Source organism: Notothenia coriiceps, unplaced genomic scaffold, assembly GCF_000735185.1.
Source record: "Notothenia coriiceps isolate Sejong01 unplaced genomic scaffold, NC01 NC01_scaffold00031853, whole genome shotgun sequence".
Lineage (NCBI taxonomy): Eukaryota > Metazoa > Chordata > Actinopteri > Perciformes > Nototheniidae > Notothenia > Notothenia coriiceps.
Genome location: NW_011364554.1, coordinates 48,346 through 68,077, shown reverse-complemented (window position 1 = coordinate 68,077; position 19,732 = coordinate 48,346). Strand labels below are relative to the sequence as shown.

Sequence of the window (19,732 nt, the reverse complement as noted above, 5' to 3'; positions counted from 1 at the left end):
GGGGGTGGTCTGTCCTCCCTACCTTTGCTCATCACAACCCTCTTCCTTCTCTTGTCCCTAAAAGACCCTCCACCCAGCCTCCTCCTCACCATCACCTCCTCTCCAACTTGAAAGTGTCGAGGCCCAGGTGGCTTGATAGGCAAATGATTGGGTGAGTAACTGTTGCAAAAAAAAACCTGAACACCCCTCCCCTCCCTTCTCAGACCCCCATCACCCCCCTAACTGCTCACTGACTCTAGCGGGGGGAGTCTAAGGGGGGATAATCAGGGTCAGGATCCTCTGCCACACTGATCAGTACGTCTCAACCCCCGGGCAGCCCTGCAATTAATGCACCGTTGAAAGGGAGTGAAAATATTCACCATCTGGCAATTAGGGCTCATAGGCTCCCTCTTTCTGTCTCTCCTCCTCTTCTTTCCCTCTCTGGGCTTTAAATGTAATTGTGATCTTATTCTTGTTCCAGCTCCAGTGCCTCGCACTGGCCCAAGGCCCATTTGCCGCTCTGAGGGTCTATATAGGAATGAACGAACGCAGGAGCGCAATCCAGGGCAATTCAGAAACCCCTCTCAGTCCCAAAATGGAGACGTAATAACGACCCTTCTTGTCATTTTTCACCCCCACCTCCTCACTATGTGGAGGATTCATCCCATCTCTTGCTCTTCCAGCCCCAGCTGCTGCTGGCCTGAAAAGGGGCTTGAAAGAGACTGGTGTCATCATGATCAAATTAACTCTTTCTCTCTGGATGGGAGCAAAGGTTGTCAATGGTACTGTCGTCTGTAGTCGTTTTTTTTTAACACTTTCAATGATGTTATGATTAGTCCTTTTGCTGCCGACAATGGCCGCCAAATGCGCGTGAATGCCCTTTCCCGTCAAAGAGGAGCGGAGGGCTGTTGAAAGACATTGATTTTGAGAGGAGTCAGGAATCTTTCCAGTTTTTTGTCTCCCTCCTCCTGCACACACTCATTGTGAAATTCAAACCTAGGGATGACAAATAGAGTGATTACGCTCACCATTGATCTGGCTAGATTTGAGTTGCAAATGTGCAACCTCGAGATTTGGCTAGTGCGAACCAAGGTCTCAGAGACAATGCAGAAGCAAATTTGAGGAAGTAGTAGGTCGCAGATACCACACACAGACAGCAGAGAGAGATGCTGCTCACACAAGCTGTGCATGTCACAACCGAGGCCAAGAGGCTTTCCCATTAATCAAGAAATGTATTTGTTGTATTATCAGGACATAAGGATGTTCAAACTGTTAAGTTAAAAGAGGACCAAAAAACAAACTCCCTTTTTCCTTCATGTCTCTCATGTAAGGTCAGCGTTTGTCGACTTTCCTTGATCTGCTGACCTCAATGTCTCTCGTTTTTAATTGCAGCACCACGATCCCTACAGCAAGCCGCCGCCATTGTGCTTTCCTGTAAAGCGATAATTACTCATATTGAATTATTAACAGTCATTATCAAAGACTTGTGCTTAACTTGTTTTGTTGTAGCGTAAGGTTCCTGTGATCTCGGGCAGTCATTACTTATTAACAGACTGGATACTTTTTCCCCAGTTGCCGCATGTCGACGTTAATGACGCGCTCATCCTGTTTGCCCCCGCTTTGGCTCCGACTAAACGGCAGAAATAATATTGGGGTTACACTGAGGGAAAAAGCATTGCAAAAATGACTATTTATTGGCTCAGATGGAATCATTATCATAAAGGCAGATTAATTAAACCCGTATTTAGAATCAACTGTTTACATAGCAGAGGAGTGTTTTTTATGTGGGCCCGACTGATATTAAATGGCCCCAATTTCTTCAGGGAGATGCCCGATTACCATTTGAACGAAGGAGAAAGACTAACCAGTGCATTAACATACAATATAATGCTGCCAGGGAAAGTTAAGAGTAAATGATTAACACTTAGCACTTGAGTAATGCTAAAAGTAGATGGATGGATAAATAGGTTAAAGTAAACTAATGAAGCCAAAAGTAGATAATGTGTTAAAAATATAAAGTAATTGATAAATGGCAAAATAAAATGAATAAACAGTTGAAATAGTTAGCTAAAGTAACAGATATATGGTTATAATAAATAGCTTAGAAAGTTATGACTCCGAAAGTTTTAACAGCTCAAGTAGTGAGCTGAAAGTTAAGACAGTAAATTGAAGTAGCTGACATGGTTGAAATAAAAAAAATGGATAAATGGATGTGTAGTAAGTCAGTAAGTAGTGGAATAAGATATAAGTTCAAAGTTTTTAATGTAAACTGAAACAAACCGACTTAAAGACTTAAAATAATCATAAAGTTAGTTTTTAAATAATATTCAGTTTAAAATCTACTCAAAAGAACATAATATGGAGAACGGTGAACATCAATTAGGGTTTGGAAATCACTGTAATAGAGAAAATTATATTTCAGTCACAACTCAAATGTACAATATTATTTTAGTGTGTTCAATAATTAGTGCAAATAACTAAATGTAGAAGTTTTGACCAAAGTCAGTCCAAAGTCACATTGTACTTTTATTGGACATCAACATCTGTGTCAAATGGCACAATAACTTGCAGTGTATCCTCAGCCATCATCTTTTTAAAAATCAGGTCAGGGTGGAACGTATGACCACAGACTTTCTGTCTGTTCTTAGTTTGTCCACATTTAACCATCCCAAGGTTGAAAACAGGCTTGTAAAAGTCTGCAAGTTGCAAGGTAAAAATAAATCTTCACAAACAGCCACTCAGATTTGATTACACAAAATCCTCTTCTCTCAAGAGCATGATTCATGTAAAACTTACGACATGTGCATATGGAAGAAAACAGGCGGACACAAAACAGGTCTTAAAGCTTTGCCTTAATTTAGGCTCTCATGTGAACGTTTGTGGACAGGTACTCCTGAAATGACCTTCAAAACTAACCACCTGGCTCTAAATTCAGCCTCATCCAAATGCAATGAGAGTATGGAAATAGAAAAACAAACATTGAGGGCAGAAACCATGACAGACAACTGTACAGGGAGGGGTTAGAAAATGGCGCGGAGGTCACAGAGATAACTCCTGGAAATAAACTGGAGCCTGGAAAAAGATGGTCCTCCATGTCGAAACAGCATATCAGGTCTGAAAGGGCAGACTGTGGCTGAGGAGCTTTCATAAGCACTTAAACAAACCGACCACACACACTGAAGGTGGGGAGGGACGCACTTCAACACAGGGCTTTTCTGCACATGCAAATATGGAGCTGGTGTGAGTGGCACGCCAAGCTGCAGCCAGGCGGAGGGAGAGCCAGGCTGAACCCTCACCTGCAGGACCTCCACCCAAACCCCACAAGCCACATCCACTTTGTTCTTTTATTCTCCTTTCCGCTCTTTTGTTGCTCTAAAATTTGGTGTGGACTTAGAGATTAAGCCTGATGAATGTCACCAACGATCAACAATGGAGGAATTTTCTTTCAAGTATAATAACGAAAGTGTTATCACAATTTATTTTTCGAGATGTACGCATAAAGCACAATGTCCTACTTTCAGAGTGTTGTATTATAATATTTTGTTACTGATGTGTTAATATGGCAATAGCATGTTAGTGTTATAGTGGGTCATGGTGGAGATCATTTGATATACTTTAGGTTGTTAATAAAAAAAAAAGCTAATTATTTTTCAAGCTGTTTTGCATGTTAAATTGTATCTGCAAAGCAACTATAGCTGACAAATAAATGTAGTGGAGAAAAAAGAAAGTTGTTTCCCTCGGACCAGTAAAAAAGTATAAGTATAAGTAAGTAAATTAACTTTCCACCAACACAGTATATGATTAATATCTGGAAAGTGTTTCACTGTTAATGACTCTTTATCAAAAACGAGAAACTGACATTTTCAAAGTATTACTACTTTGTAACAGAAGCTGTTTTTTAAATCCTTCTCTTTTTATCGTTTGGTCATCTTTTATTCACTCGACAAAGTCCTTTTCATTGTTTGTCCTTGGATCTCTCCTCCTCTTTACTTTTTTCTGACCTTCCATGGTCCTGATCTTTTGTCTTCACCTCCTTTTTTCCTCTGGATCTCTCCTCTCTGATCTGCTCCCACTCCTCTCTCCCTTCCGCTCTCTGTCTGTCTCCCTCTCTGTGCTCTCCTTTGCCTGCGTTGAACAAATGGGTAATAAGCGACACTTTGTACCTCTCTCCTCTTTTAGATCCAGAGTGAAGAGTCTGATTAAATAATCATTGGAGTAGCGGTGTGCGTGCGGCTTTCCCCCTGCTCCTCACCTTGGGGACATATTGTCCCCTGTCACTGAAACCTCGGGGACAGAAGGCTCCGCCGTGGGGAGGCTCAGCAGGGGAGCGAGGGGCTGATGAAACGAAGATCGGGTAATGAAGGCATGGCCCATGGCTTCCGTGGCTGTGCCATATGTTTCACCAAATGCAAATTGCCCCCAATTCAAACAACTTTTTCATCTTGATATATGCAAATGTGTTTATAAATACTGGCTTATAAATATAGCATTACAGTTTTTAAGGAGGGAGCTTTGAGTGATTTTCTCTCTCGTGCTGCTGTTGTTCTGTGTGGCAGCGGCGCAGCGTGACAGGCTTTAACGAACAGGCTCGGACCTGGCAGCGTCTAATGGTGTCCTGGGGGACAGGAAGTAAGGGGGTCAAAGGGAGGGGAGCCTTGACTGGCCTGGGAACCAATGAGAGCGGCCCTCCTGAATGCCTCATCCAATTAAAATTAGCCAAATGATCATACAAGCAAATGACAAATCAAAGAGGGCAAGTTAACAAATGAGTGCTGGAGGTGAGGTGGCCACCCATTTGAACTTTTGACATTTTCACAATTTGATTAATTTAACAAACAGTAAAGCATTTTGAAGCTTTGCTTGCAACACAAAATCAATAATCTATACAGAAATAAATCTAAATAGCAAATAAAGAGTTTATTAAGCTCTGTCGAGAGCCTGTTTGGCAACACTTACAGTTTTGTGTGTGTGTGTGTGTGTGTGTGTGTGTGTGTGTGTGTGTGTGTGTGTGTGTGTGTGTGTGTGTGTGTGTGTGTGTGTGTGTGTGTGTGTGCGCGCGTTTGTGTGCGTCGCTCAGAGCAATGAACCCAAAACATCAACATCAAAGAGGCAAAATGTTAAATAATGATAAAGCCTTGATTGCAGTCTAATTAGTCTGATTGAGCTAGCTAAACTGCTTATACATTTATATTCTGACCTGGAAAACTTTGTGGCACATCTTCATCGTATGTTGGGACAAAAACTAATTCAGTTCAGCAATTTAAATCATTTTGTAATTGATTATGTGTCAGTTATCCACTTTTGGTCGAAGACAGTTAATGTACATCCTATAGGCGCTCTGCTCTCGTGTCACATCGGGTCACGTGCCGTTCATAAGCCTCCTGTGTCTCTGTCGTTCAGCTCGGTGAGGACAGCTGACGCCGTTAGCCGCTCCTGTTGGGGGTGCAGTCAGGTGTCAGTCGCCGTGGTGATGATCAGATTGTCACAGTCCCGCTGGTTCCCTTGGAGACGGCACCTGAGTCGATGCCTGTGCCAACATCTTCATCATCACCCGTGGTAACAGCAGCTGGCGGCTCTGGGCCGGACCGTGTGGCCAAGTGGGTCAGACCTCACTGAGGGAGGCAGTCCACCACCAGGCCTGTGTAGAGTCTGTGCTAGTGCATTGTGGGAGGCCTGAGTGCGTAGAAAAGATTGGCAAATCTGCTAATTAAAGTTTGTCCAATTAGTGTTTTTTGTTGGAATTCCTCACCTGCTTAACATGTTTCAACACCTGGCTCCCACATGTGGACCCTAACTTATCCAGACAACAAGTATTTATCACTGCAATTCTCAGATTTGAATCAACAGAAGTGTTAATTTGGGTAACTGTTCACACATCTCAATTTAGGATGTTAGAATACTAATAATTGTAACGTGTTGTAGGCCTATTTGTAATTTTACAAGCAAAAAGTGATCTGTTCTTTCTTAAAGGGCGATGGTTTGTGAGGCGTACACTTTGGCAACAAAAGAAACTGTGACAAAATGTCTCCGAGCCTCAATTTTAATGTCCATCAAAATTGTATTCAAGATTTACTTTGAGGTCCAATTAGTTTGAAGCTTTTGATCATCATAAACAATCTTCATCAGCAGTAAGAGTGTGCACAGTTGACTCATATTGTAGGTATTAAAATGAATGTTTTTCTTTGTTTAACAGCTCAAGTTCAAAGTTCATTAATGACCTTTTAAACAACTGTTTCCAAACGATGTCACCATAAGGTCCAGAAGACCTGCTAAATGGTCCCAGTGGTGCGTTATTTAATTTTTTCCAATATCCTGAATGAACTTTGATCCCCTAAGGCCATGATTGTATTTGTACACCACTGCCTATTCATTGCCTCTTCACTGAACAATATTTACATCTAAAAAACTGTCGACTAAACACCTCCTTCTGCAAACAATGAAAGTTATGGTCTTTGTAGTTATCCTTTTTTTGTAATAGAGGACAGTTAAATATAATATTATTTTTAATATTTCCCCAAATGTATAGGTTTTTATTTATATTTCTTTGCTAATAATTTGAATAATTTTGATGTAGGCCACCTAGTGACTGATGTAAAAAGTAGCAGATAATGTAAATACTCAAGTACAAATACCTGAATATTTGGACTTAGGTATTGAATTAAATGTAACTAGACACTCAGGTAGCTCAGTGAATATCTGCTGACATCTTTATATCTCACACACATAACACACATATTGTCCAGCTGATCAGAGGCCTCTGTGCGTCCCTCTGTCCTCGGGTCTTGACAGATGAATTGTGCTGGTTACTGTAACCTCGAGGTTCACAGTCAGCTCATTAGCCCGAGTGCTCTGCTGCTAATTCAGGGGGGGTTACAAACTGGATACTAATTAATCACAGACAGAGACGACCTGGCATGCAACTGCAGACAAAAGCAGTGGTGAACGCTGCAGCCGTGTAGGCGTTAACGCGCAAGTGTTGTTTGTGGGCGAACACAACAAGCTTTACTGTGTACGCAGAGGAAAAGATGATACGGAGTAAACAAAGAAAGCAGCCACTGTGTGATCACAGGGAGTTTACAGGAGAATCTAGTTAAAAGGGTGTGATTGAGGCCTTTTATTTAATCTTCATGAGAAAGTAAAGTTGTGAAATAGATCCACTAATAAGGACAAATTCACTTCTTTCAAGTTTCAAGGTGGATCTTGGACTAATTGATCCCTAAAATAGCCTTCATGCTTCAAAATCCTGTTTCGAAGCCTGTACAGTGTAGAAGATACACAGAGCTGCAGTAGAGTGTCAACTAGGTGAAAGTTAAATGCATCATTAATTAACCACTGGCAAAGCTAAATGCACCAAGCTCGACATGTTTCATTATTCTTCATTATTTCAATTAATGCTAAATGAGGTTGTTTGACTTCAAAAACTTGAAAAGCATATTCGTTTTTCCCTGTCTGTCAGGGGCCGCTAGATTTAATTTATTGTTCCGTGGTTATATTACCAAAAAAAGGTTTCTGGTTTACTCATGTTTTGCCAGAGTACATTTTTTTAAAAGGCATTTATTTTAAAAGCAATATTAAATCCATTGTTTTCTTCTCCTTCCTTTTTTGTGTACAATATATAGTCTCTGTCATGTTCACCAAGTTGTTGCTAACTTTTTCTGTTGAGGGCCGTATCTAAAAAATAGGTGAAAGACCCTTGAGGTACAGTAATTGCATAAAAGGACAACAAATACCTCTTACATTTCACACTCTTTTTTAATCTAGAGGAGTGTTGTCAAATTGAAATTCAGTCACTTTAATATAAGACTGTCTGTCAGACAATAGACACAGCAAACTGATTTTAGGGATTATAAAACATGGGGTTTTGCCCTACTTTATGTGGCTCTACAATGACTTGTCAAATTCTAAATGAGAAGAACATTAACATACAAATGCTTTTCGACTCCTGCATACACTGTATGAAATATATAGGTTTTTAAACTGAAATAATGTGGAAAAAAAGATAACACGGTTAACGTTCGGTAAAGGGTTAAACAGGCGTTAAGGATGTGACAAAAAGTGGGAGCTGTGTGTTCATCAGAGTTACAATGGCTCCCTCTTGAGGGTTTGATGTGAAGGAAACAAGAGAAAGAGATAATCTTCTTCATTATTGTAGGGCATTATAACCCCCACTTTTAGTTATATGTTTTATGTCCCTAACCAAAATCTCCCTCACCTACCATTTATGCTCTTCCCATACATGTTTCCCTTCAGCCTTGCCAAAAAGTAATAGGCTTTACAGTAACACACGTTTAGCTTTTAGTGTTCTTATCCTGTGTCATACTTCAGTTATTATGCCTAACACTTAGCTTGAAATAAAAAGTTTTTTAATTTTCATTATTTTGAAATGTTTGGTTAAAGTCTTTACAAGTCGGGCTGTTTGGTGACAGAATAAAACCAATTACTAACGGTTAGACTATCTATTTTACAGTAAAGTCATTAACACTAGTAATAATATAAGAGGAAAAACATGTCTGTCATTATATTCAATGTAGCATATTAAAGATATTAACTGAGCGGTAAATTAAAGTAATTGATGGATCTTTACACAGCGGTTCAGTGAGAATACACACCTACGTGTACAGTATCAGTTTGTGCAAATAACTGTGTGTGTGTGTGTGTGTGTGTGTGTGTGTGTGTGTGTGTGCGTGTGTGTGTGTGTGTGCCTTACTGTCCCTCGGGCCCTCATTAACACACAGTATGACTGAAATGAAGCACCAGCCAGCTGCATTGTTGATCACCTGACAATGAGATGCATGTGTAGGGAGGCAGGTGGTAGTGTGTGTGTGTGTGTGTGTGTGTGTGTGTGTGTGTGTGTGTGTGTGTGTGTGTGTGTGTGTGTGTGTGTGTGTGTGTGTGTGTGTGTGTGTGTGTGTGTGTGTGTGTGTGTGTGTGTTACAGCAGAAATTGTGCGACAATAATTAATCTGGTATTAAATATATGTTTTGAAATTAAATGAAATACAGAAATGTGCTGCTTTCAGAAAGTGCCAACAAATAAATCATAGAGCGGGTCATCAAAGTGTACACCAGAGGGCAGCAAATAACAGCATGTCAATTTCAGTCAGGCCTGTTGGTATTTAAAAGCTTTTGTAACATGTCAATAAACACATTGGGGTTTTTTCCCACTACTTGTACTACTGCCAATATTTCAACTACAGCGAGTGGGACTATAACAGCACCAATTTACTAAAGCTCATGTTACTGCGACAGGAGAAATAATAATTACCTATTTGCTACCTTCTTTAGCAAATACACTTACCATTTATTTAGTTTAACTTAAATTGGACTGGATCACGTGTCTTAATGTTAGAAAATAATGCATGTCCAAGCTAAAGCAGGTGAGTCGTTGAGTTTGTGAAAAGGGAAACCTTCTTGGCCGCTTTAGAGGAAGGTCAGAGGTCAGAAGGAGCACTTTTGTCGGTGGGATTCATTGTTTCACTCAAGGAAACTTCAGAAAGGCAGATGCTCGTTAGACTGTAAACAAACCAATGAATCCAGCTAATGGGTTTATACTCACACCCTGCTTCAGTGGAGACGACACATGCAGTGACCATACACTGTGTATCACAAAGTGTTGGAAGTCTACAAAATCAATGCTTCCATGTTATTCTTTATCAAAGCAGTATTCATTCATTTCCATTGTTGACTTGGGTACTATGAAAAACTATTTTGACACATCTTTTATCACCTTTTAAAAGTGAAGATTTGACGAGTTTTGTGGAAATATTTGAATTTATCTGAAGTATTTATATTCTGTCCACCTCATGACTGTTAATCCAATGTTTACTCACCTTTTGGCTCTGCTTTGAACTCTACTAACTTTTAAAGGAAATATCAGCTCTTTACTGTAGCTGCTAAATGCTGAGCAGGTGTAAAATATTCTGTTAAAAGTTAAATTAGCGGATTGAAGATGCTCAAGAGATACTGTATGTAGAGATGAGTGTGTCTGGTGATAATTCTCTGTGGGTTCATGTCTACGATAGACACTTTTAGCACTACACAGTTTACCCGCCAGTGAAACACAAAAGTTCTAGACAAAGTATTCTTTATTTTATAATCCCCGGCCCACAGGTGCCTTAAATTAATACGCAGAGCCTGACTGTACAGTGCATAAATTATCCATTCGGCTTTCCTCTGCTCAGGGTGCTTAGAGGACAAGAGCACTGAGACTCAGTGAAGCGTTGGGGGAGCAGCTTTCTGCTCAGGCACTCACCAAAACAAATGTCTTGACTATCAACATCCCCCCAGTGCACGACTGCTGTTAACCCCCTGTGGATCAGGAGGCTGAGCTACAACTCTCCATTTTATTCCACACACACACACACACACACACACACACACACACACACACACACACACACACACACACACACACACACACACACACACACACACACACATACACATACACATGCATGTAAACACAGTCACAGAGCCATTTGCAGTTTCTCTTCTCCTTTCTCACATTATGAAGAATTCCCTCCAGACACTCATGTATTAAACAACCAGGGAGCTGAATGTATGCATGGGCTGTAATTGGCGGATTATAAATTCCTACACACTTTGGCAATGTTGACTTTGCCATCTCTGATCCCCGGGTGTATTCATTTCAAAGGCCTCTATTTGTAGCCTTTTGGTGAAAAACCACAGTTTAATGTGAGTCCTGCAGCCCCAGTGTGGTGAAATACGCACATATTATAATTGGGTCCTTTTACACAGCGATAAATTATGCATGAACTTAATGGTCGGGGTTTGTGGCCCCTGCTGATATGGAAACTGCAAGGGTTTGAAAACCTCTGTGGGGAATCAGAAAAATAAATATCTACTTTAAGTATGCATTTGTATTCATTAAAATCATATGTGGTTACTTAACTGTATTTTCTTGACCATTACATTAAAAAAAGCAATGTGACATTTTACTTTCTCGCTTTTGTCAGCTTTAAATGCTAATGTATTTATCCACATGTGATTCATTTCAACACATTTACGCACTTGGCAAATGAAACCATGCTGTTTCTGATTGCAGCCAGCAGAGCTTCTCTCAAATGTGTTCAGATGAGAATAAAACTGTAGCTCCAATCGAGCCTGACAGCGGTTACAGAGCAGAAGTCAACAAGAAATAATGACCATCTTAATTGTCATGTAAGATTTGGGAAACAAAATGACTACCCAACATGCAGAGACTTGCACACACTTCAAAAACAACCTCTGTGCCACAAGCAGGGTGGAGAAACAACTACCGGCTAAATGCTGTGAAAAATTGGCTGTGACAAGTTTTTCTACTTTACCAGCCACATTGGTCTGAAACCAGAAATTATCTGCACGCCCTTTTCACTTGTTAAAAATTATATTCGGTCATTAAAAATAGTTAGACTGCATTTGAAGATAACTAGCTGAGACTGATGGAAGAAAAAGCTGTTCCCCTGCTGATCACAGGTCACATTTTAAGGGTCTCAATAATACCTTTTGAAAAGTGGCTGAAGAAAACTCACTCATGAAGACATTTGCCGCTATATTACACACATAATTCAATATTAATGCCAACGTCTTAAGTTCAAAGCAATTCACTGTACACCGCATGCTTACGTTGTTTATTATAAGTATGGGTGGTACCAGGAGAGTCATATTTGTGGTAAGTGCAGAACTGAGCCAAGTCTTATATGAGCAGAGTGCTGGGAAACTGGCATGTTATTTCAAATCGATGTACACAGTAGAGAAAACACATTTTGCTTCTGATGATTTATTTTAGTAAACACAAACACAGTCATCAATATCTGCATATTATTTTCTTGCTGAACATTCAGAGTCTTACTAAAATACTAGAATATGTACATTTCCCTCTTTGTACCATGGACAAATTACAGTGGCATGTGATGTATAGGTTACATTTTTTATGTTTTCAACCATTTGTTAATTTTAAGAGTTCTTAGACATGATGACCTGCCAACTGTACCAAACCTTAAAAGCTGGAAAAATCGTGATTAATATTTTCAAATTAACAATGGATCAAATCACTATGTAATAGAAAGGGTTGACTCAGGTTGGCATTTGATGCATTGATTATACTCCATGTCTGATTGATGTGTTTGACTATAAATCAGTAAATCAGTAGTTATGTCAGAGACTAACCTGCCAAACATTATTACTGCCACAGAGCATGGAACAGATACTGATCTGTATCTATTACTCATTGACTTAGATTCAGATTGTAATCTCATTTCAGGCATTTACTCTTGGTACAGAGAGAGGCCAGTCAAGATGTCAAATACTCCAATCTACACACATCACCTTCACTGGCATCTGCGATGAGAAAAGCCAAACAGACCTAAGCCATGAAAAAAGGCTAAATCAAAAGTTTTATAAGAGACTTCAAAGCTGTATAATTCCTGCTTCAACAGTTGACTTCAATCAAAGCCACATTTTTCTCCCAGCTGACTGTACTGTGCCTGCCTCAGTGTATTACCATCCACACTCCCCACCTCTCTCTCTTTCAACCCAGTGAAAGTGGGGGGTGCCGTTAAAGAAGAGAGGGCCACTGCTTCAGATTTACAGTTCAACCATCATGAGGTCATGGGAAGTCCTCACGTTTGACCGATCACTTGATAAGTCAAGCAAACACTTGATACGTTTATCATAATTCTCTCAGCAAAATAAACTGTGCACAGAGAATTACATAGTTATTTTAAAAGGAAAAAATATATAAACTATAGAATATACTATGGCAGGTTTAACATTAATCACTTTTTTCAACAAATATGGCATGTTCAGGATCTTCCTCATTTAGAGCGTTCCTGTTTGGGAGTTATGCTGTACTGCATGTGATTAACCACACACACTCACACACATACCAGTTACACTATCCTCACAGATGTCTTCGCATGAAAACTTCAAATGTAAAAAAGAAAAGGTTAAAGGGACACTAGGTCTCTCTCAAGATCAACTTTAATAACATTGGTGAATATTTTATCTAGCGCCAACATCTGTTCAACACTTGAATACTTCAATTTATGGCTAAAAAGATCTGTGCAGTTGTATCCCTAACTGTACTTTGTGTTAAGTGCAAACCAACAATAAACAAAAAAAATTAATTCGCTGTTATACACATGTTAGCATATTTTACGCATCTTGGCTTATATTGACTTTAACATAGTGTGCAAAACATTGAGACAGTTACTAAATGTTGATGAAGTTAGACGTTACTCTGTTTTTACCCGCCCAGGCAACAAAATAAGAAATAAATAATCATTCAAATAAAATAAGGACTATTTGTATGTTGGGTCGGATATTTGTATAAACCTCTTGGAAAACCTAGGTATATTTTGGGGATTTGCAAATCTGTTCAGTTCAGCAAGGAAAAAATAATTCTCTCTGGAGAGAAAATAGAAACTGAACTACTTTTCAAACTGACCTCAAAGCACAGTAATAGCATTTGTACAAAAATACAGAAATTGCTGTCATTATGGTGTTGCACGATCATGTGTAATGATGCACAATGACTGTTTTGGCAATTGAGACGACATCACTGTTTAAAACATATACTTAGAGGTAATACTGGTGTTGATCCTTTGTGTGTGTGTGTGTGTGTGTGTGTGTGTGTGTGTGTGTGTGTGTGTGTGTGTGTGTGTGTGTGTGTGTGTGTGCGTACGTACGTACGTACGTACGTACGTACGTACGTGTGTGTGCGTGTTTGTCTGTGTGTAAGCAAACGGTAACCTGTTTTCAAGTTGAATGCTAGTCTCTGTCTCCCTGTCCACATTTTTAAACACTCAAGCTGCTGTCAATAAAGGCATAGATTCCCCAAAGTTAACTAATGAGTAAGTGATCCCTTGTCTTTTTCTTCTCTCTTGAAACAAATAAGCATTTTTTTAGACATCGTAGATTCGAAAATAAAATACATAAACCGATCAAGTGAAAAATAAATGAAAATTCAGTCCCATATTGATGCTCTTGGATTACATTACAAGGGGAAATATGCTTATTACAAAAAGGTCAGGAGTATATCTTTCTTGATCAGACAAAGAAAAAAAGAGAATTATTTATTCACGACAGCTGTCTTTTTTACCCTCTCTCTCAGTTTACATCTACGTGTTCATGTGTCCTGCTCATTCACGTGTGGTTTCAACCCTTAGGTCAAAAACAATGATCATACATAACGCATCTTCCTCTTTTTAAACTAACCCACTACCTGTGACAGACCGGCAGACAAACAGAGCTTTAATGCTTGTTGTTGCTTGACTTCACAGCCCATAATTTAGGGTTTTGAGTTACACATTTGTCCCCGCACAGTACGTTCACAGCAACTGCTAAGAGAAACATCAACAAACTGTGATGCAGGAAGTGCTTTATAATGAGCCCAGTGGCTTTTGTGACTGTGTTTGCTCAGTGACATCATGATAGGTTATCAAATGAGCAATGGAGCTTTGTTTGTTTAGAGGGTGTACCAAGAAAGAAAGAAGGTTAGGCTCTCAGGTATTTTAGCTTTCTTTCTCCCTCTTGGATCAATGGATTGCTGTTTGTCCACCGTTTTGGTCCACACTGAAATATCTCAACAACTACTGGAGGCGTTGGCGTACATTTTCTTTACAGATATTCATGGATCCCTTGGCTTTTCCTTTAGAGCCACTACATTTACAGTCGTGATTTCAGTCTTAAAAACGTTTGGATATATTGTTATGCAATTGTGTAGAGACATTCATGCTCCCTTCAGGTTGAATTTTTATAACATCCTTTGTTTTTCTTCCAGCAAGTACGTACATCATCGGGTCATAATGTTGAGGAGCACGTACCTGAAAAACGACATGCTTTCCACATGATTAACTCAAATGTTAAACATTAGGCTGTGCTTGTTACACATTGACATATACGCATTGTCATTGTGAGCATGTTAGCTTGTTGACTTGTAAGGTCTCAATAGGTCGCTAGCATAGACTCTTCTTTAAATTAAAAGTACTTTTAGATACAGGAAGTCTAATATTGCATATTTCTCTTAAAGATAGCTGTCTATTCTTGGAGCACTTTTCAAAGATAGTTTCCCATTTCTCTTTACTGATATATTCAGTGGTTCCTAAATACCCATCAAACTGTTTGATTGAACAGGAAATGAATACAGCCTGACCTGCCATGTTGTGCTTGAATAATTCAGGTTTTCATTTGGGGAGTCCACTTGCAATCAATCAGTAGCAGGAGGGAAGGTACATCCCTATAATGAAATGCAAATGATTGGAAACTTCATTTTATATTTGATTTGACTGACTTGATTTGGTGAGTTTTTGTGTGTGTTTCATTTATGGCATGTTTGCCAACAAGCTTACTAAGAGCACTAGACTACACAAATAATCAGACAGTAGCTCTGATTAAAATGTCTTCCCATCCTTATCACCACTAGGATCCCATTATGTAATTGTGTAACCCCATTGTGTTTCCTGGTCAGTGAGCATACTAAATGAGAGAGAGAGAGTGGATTTCCCTCCACTCTCGCTTCATTAGGATGCAAGTGGGGCTGAGGTCTCCGATGGATGTGAAGGCCTTTTGTTTGGGTCTGAGTTGAAGTGGGAGCCATTTGTCCCGCTGTCTCAACAGGGACACAGGAGTTTAATAGCTGGAGGTTGACCTAGTTGCTTCGTCTAGCCTGCGTTTGTCTCCGTGAGCAACTAAGAGTAAAAAGGGGGGAGAGAGAAAAAGAGAGGAATTAGGGTATGCACCATCCCTTGCTGAGTGATGGGACAGCTGAGGGCAACTGCGTGGCAGCAAAACAAACCCACATATTCTCACTGCTCCCGCTGCAGAAATAGAACAGCAGCATCCATGAAGGCGTGTGCGCCAACTGATGCTAGCAAGTGAGATGCTGATGCAATTCTTCTTACTTTACAAGCAATGGCAAATTCCATGTTACAATTACTAATCATCATGTCAGTTGAATAGAAAACATTGGTATTGGTGACATCCTTTTGCAGCTAAACACGATGCTAGAATCACCCTCTGATCAAATGAGAGTTGTTGCCCAACTCTGACCAATAGTCAGTTTTAGCGTCTTGTTTTGGGAATAAAGAGCTTTTATTGTTTTGATTCACTCTCATCGTTCTCATCAAACTTGTACTAAGTCGTAGCAAGCCCCTGAAACTCAGTCCAATTTTCATCAACTTTCACATCTATTCATTTATTGTGTTTGCCTAAAAGTACGTATGTACGTACGTTGAATACAAAATACTGGTATGAGCCTATAAGCTAGGCATTTTTCTTTTCAAATAACAAACCCCCACATATTCCCACAAAACACAATACAACACAAAGGACTGAGGCTCATTGTCCTCAATGGTATCTTTGGCTCTGGAGACAAAAAATAAAATGCAACAATATGAAAATACGTGACTTTAACATGTTTATTCCAAAAACTATCAAAAATAATTACTAACAATTAAATTGTACTGTAGCCATCAGGAAGCAATTAGCTTTTTTATCCTGGAGATAATGTGTTTCCCTTTAATAATGTGTTTTAAAACCTATTTCTCTTTTCTGCACTGCTAATAATGATAATAATGCATTTCGTTCTGGAGTTCTAAAAAGTGCATTGTAACATATTTCAGGTTACCATGTCAGACCACAATTTTCCTCAGGGTGTTTTAGGGAAATGTGCTGTCAGCTCTTAAATTCAGATGTCAAATGATGCTTCACTCAGAATTTAAAATCAGCCCCACCACTCATAGAAACGCCAACATACTATGAGACAAAAGCGAATCAAATAGGAGATATTTTGTCAGTATTCCCAGAAAGGGATTAGGACTGAGAATACAGAGAAAGCCCTACAAATGTCACATTCTGTGTCATGCCACAACATGTTGCATGAAATTATCTTGGCAGCATCATTGAGTTATGTTTTTTTTTTTTATCGCTGAAATGCAGATGTTGACAATGGCTGACGACGGATTGTTTGCTGTAAGGTTTTCCTTCCCAGAACGGCCTCTGCCCACGTGTTTGTCCACCAGAGAGTGTGCGGGGCCGGCAGTAAAGACTTCCTGCAGGCCACGGATACACCTGCTCCGTCAAACAGGTCTACACCGAGCCAAACACGTGCGTCACGGCCGTTCCCTGTAGAGAGAACTTATTGTTATAAAAGCTGCTGAACGTGTAGAACACTATCCAGTTGTCAAGAAACATTGTCACACTGTTCTGTTTTGTTTCAACAAAGCAGGCTTACCACTCTGTCTTTAAAGGGCATATCTGGACTCATGTTGTTTGTCGTTGTTTTAATTACAAAACATATGCAGTGCTTTTCTTCTTTATTTGCCTTTTGGCATCCAAGAACCTAAAAGGACAATCTATGATTTAAGGATATTCAAATTAGGTATGGATACACAGTGAATCATCATAGTATAAATGTGTCATATTACACATTTTAAAGTGCCGGAGGTGTATTATCCTTTGATGGTGTGCCGCCAGGTCAGATTTGCATAAATCCTTGCCAAAAAGTACTAATTTGCTAGAAAACTTAAATGTTGCAATGCTTTGGGAGTCTTTCTCAATCATAACCTGATATACAGACTGAGTTGCGTCTGCCTATAGGGAGAAGCACATATTTATGCTCACACATGCTAAAATAACACAGCTGTAAATGAGCGATGTTGCTTCAAAAACATATCTGTAAACTATAATTATCACTGCACAGGCTACTTTTCCTCCACTAGTTTTACTTCCTGTTTCTTCATCATTCACTCTTCCTTCCATTCAAGTTTTTCCAATGTCAACATCCATGACATGCGCTGATACCCGCAGCTGGACGAAAGCAAAACTTCCCCTGAAATCCCCAGAGTGAAGTTCCTGCAGCATTTTTGACATGTAGATAAAAAGCTGTTGGACTCAAGCCAGTCATTACATAAAAATAAGTTTTGAAATAATGTATTTTGTGGCTTCAGATGCTCAGGGTAATCATTGCAGTGATTTTGGGGCGCCATTGAAATGTAGTGATTGCTCCTCATGGCGAACAAGGAATCGTCTGTCTTCTCTGTGGCTTCAGAGGCAGGTGGAGGTAGACACTGGCTACTTTTGAAGTCTCTGCTTTCAGTCCTCGCTGTGTCTCTGAGCTCAGGGGCCCCGCTGCAGCATATCAAACGGAGCCCAAAGACAAAGCTACTTTGTGGGTTTTTTCATGGCCGCAAAGATAGATTGCTAATGAGGCTCCAGTCTGTAACGCTCAGATCTAGCTTTGGGACTCTTGTCTCGGATTTCAGCTCACATTGCAAAAAGAGAGACTTTATCAGTCTGCTCTTTTTTTTACTGCGACTCAGGTTAGGCAGAGAAAGGGATTTCTAAAGCTCTTTTTGGCTGGTTTATGGTTCCTCTGAATATATTAAAAGAGCAGGCCTGCATCAGTGTTGAATTTTATCTTATGCATTTGCTTTAGCTTTGCACAATACTGTTGAAATACTCATACAAACAAAACATAAAAGTTTCCTCTATAATCCTCATTTCAATGTTGATTATATATTTTTAAGTCATGAAGGAATATCAATTTCAGTGCTGAATATTGATAACTACACTTAATTAATAATGGTGTAGTCTGTCATTTACTGTATTAACAATGGCTTCTTGTGTTTTATTTTACAATTTGTATTGTATTTAAGGAAAAAGAATAATTAGAGTTTATTGTATACGCATAAATCACATATAATCATAAGCATATAATCATTCATATATGTCATTGTAGCTGTATATTTCTGGATGACTATAAATGCAGAAACAAACACTAAATCAGTAGAGCAACCTGTTCAAAGGGGGATTATAACAAAGCCTTTCATAAGGGAGGAAATGTGTCTGTTAATGCAGACAGATGTAACAAACGGGTTCTGCAGAGTTTCTTGCAGATGACCTTTCTTCAACTGCCAGTGCACATTACAGGAGGAGCTTAACATAATATTAAACCCAGTCTCACGGCATTCGATCTTAAAAGCAATGTATTTCTAGTGTGTTTTGTGCCTGCACCACGTCTTTTTGTCCGGTCGGGCTTTGGAAGACCAGAAGCTGTGTGGTTCATAAAAACATTTTCTTACTCAATATCTTACTCTAAGCCTAACCCCTTTTATTTTAAATTGTATAATGTCAGAGTTTTTTTACCGTCCGCGAGGAAAAGAAATGGGGCTCAGAGCCTCAGAATACTGAAATCTGTCTTTTTTGTCATCTTTTTTCCTCTTAATTTGTTATTATTTGGTGCAGGCACGAAACATATACTACCAATAGAAATACATTGCTTATAAAATCGTTGTGTCAGAATACTGAAATCTGTATTTTTTTTTATCTGTTTTTCCTTCTAATTTGTTATTATTTGGTCCAGGCACTAAACATAATACCAATAGAAATACATTGCACTAAGATCGTTCTGTATCAGAATACTGAAATCTGTATTTTTTTTTAATCTGTTTTAACTTCTAATTTGTTATTATTTACATAGAAGTGTTTTACTTTTGCTAAATCTCTCTAAAAAGGTAAAATGTCACTTGTTTTGCATCAATCTTGATACAGGGTACTTAATATTTGTAGTTTGGATTCGTAAAGCTTTTAGTCTCCGATCCCCTCATTCAAGGGTGGTTTTCACTATAAGTAATGTATTTATTTTGGACGGACACTATAATTTACAGTTTTTTATTATGTTCAATCTGAATGTTTGAATTAAAATGATCCACTAGCTCATTTACTGAGATGTTAGCAGGGGCAAGTGTGGAAAA

General features: G+C 39.2%; 1 protein-coding gene across 1 annotated transcript in view; it reads right to left on the bottom strand.

The window, feature by feature from the left end:
• Positions 1 to 19,732, bottom strand: part of vwde (von Willebrand factor D and EGF domains) — a 40,929-nt gene that overhangs the window by 3,599 nt on the left and 17,598 nt on the right. The gene's annotated exons all lie outside the window — the stretch shown is intronic.